The sequence below is a fragment of the Phalaenopsis equestris genome, unplaced genomic scaffold (assembly GCF_001263595.1).
Source record: "Phalaenopsis equestris unplaced genomic scaffold, ASM126359v1 Scaffold231993, whole genome shotgun sequence".
NCBI classification, from domain to species: Eukaryota; Viridiplantae; Streptophyta; class Magnoliopsida; order Asparagales; family Orchidaceae; genus Phalaenopsis; species Phalaenopsis equestris.
Window position 1 is genome coordinate 1 of NW_018249962.1, and position 1,579 is coordinate 1,579.

Below are 1,579 nucleotides of genomic sequence, written 5' to 3' on the forward strand. Positions count from 1 at the left end.
TGTGTCGATTACTGTTTTGTTCGCCCTAATTTTCCCAACAATATATATATTGTATATGTTGAAAATTTATAGTATATTTTGACAGTTGGTCTGTGAAGCAATGCTGGCAGATAAAAATCTAAAAGTTTAAACTTTGCCGAAAACAAAAATTGTTGGAAATTTAAATGCTTGAAAAGCAACAATAATTTACAGAAGAACATAGGAGTCAGAGCATGCCAGCCACTGCAAAACCCCAATCGGAGGGAAATGAGGGCACCTTTCTCCTCCATGAAAAAGTGGAGGAAAAAGAAAAAAAGGATAAGCTTATGGAAGCAAAAAAAGACCTCAAAAAGAGAAGCAAAACATAAAGAAAATCTTCGAGAATTTAACATATATGGAGCAACCATCAATCACAGCGATCAGCTAGCGAGAGCATATAGAGCAACCATCAATCACAGCGATCAGCTAGCGAGAGAGCTGCTCCAAACTCCTCTCTGACGCCGCTGACAAACGACGAACCCACCTGCAAGCAATCGCCGCCGCCGATCCGAGCCTACTTTCCCGCCTAATCACAACACTGCTTTCCACAAACTTCCTAAGCCGCTGTATGGCGATGTCGAGCGTAGCCTCCGTCATGTTTGCAAAACAAACCCTAAACCAACCAGGTTCGGCACAATGACAAGATGAACCGGGCGATATGTTTAGCCCAACATCGTAAACTATCTTCTTCCAAAGCTCCATTTCGCCATCAAAACTATTTTTTGTAAGCAAATGACGCATATCAACCCAACAGAACAACCCTGCATTACTCTCCAAACACTCTATACCATTCATTCGAAGACCATTGACTAGCATGTTATGTCTCTCCCTAAGCCTCTTCTTATTCTCCACAATGTAGTTTCTTGTAAACTCTTTATCTCCGAGCATCGTGGCAAGAAGGTGCTGAGTCTGCGAAGAAACGAGGCCAAAGCTCGACATCTTGGTGGCAGCTTGGAGGACCAGATCGTTGTCGGAGTAAATGGCGCCGACGCGAAATCCCGGGAGGCCGAGGTCTTTGGATAAGCTGTAAACGATATGAACTTGGTTGGAGAGATGGGGGCGTTTGACGAGCACTTGTTTGATGCTGATGAAGTCTGCAGGAGCGATGAAATTAGTGCCGCAGTAAATTTCGTCGCAGATAAGATGAAGGTTGTTAGCTTCAATAAAGTCGACAAGGGTGTGGAGCTCAATGGAAGTCATGGTTGTGCCGAGAGGGTTGGATGGGTTGGTGATGACTATTCCCTTGACTTGAAGTTTGAGTTTGGTGGCTCGGCGGTAGGCGTTGTCGAGAGCTGTTTTGGAGAGGCGGAAGGAATTGGTGCTGGAGCAGCGGATTGGGATTATTTGGGCTCCAGTTCGCCATTTGAGGTCACGGTCGAAGCCTGGATAGTACGGAGTGGGGAGGAGGAATGCGTCGCCGGGGTTGGCGAGGCAGAAGACCAGGGTTTCGTTTGCGGAGGTGGCGCCGGCGGTGAGGACCAGTTTGTTTGGATTGAAGCTCACTTTGTTCCCCCTCAATTCGCTCATAAACTCAGCTAGTGCCTGCATCCATTAGTATGTA

General features: G+C 46.2%; 1 pseudogene; it reads right to left on the reverse strand.

The window, feature by feature from the left end:
• Nucleotides 1–444: 444 nt before the first annotated feature.
• Nucleotides 445–1,566, reverse strand: LOC110038183 (annotated as a pseudogene).
• Nucleotides 1,567–1,579: the final 13 nt, after the last annotated feature.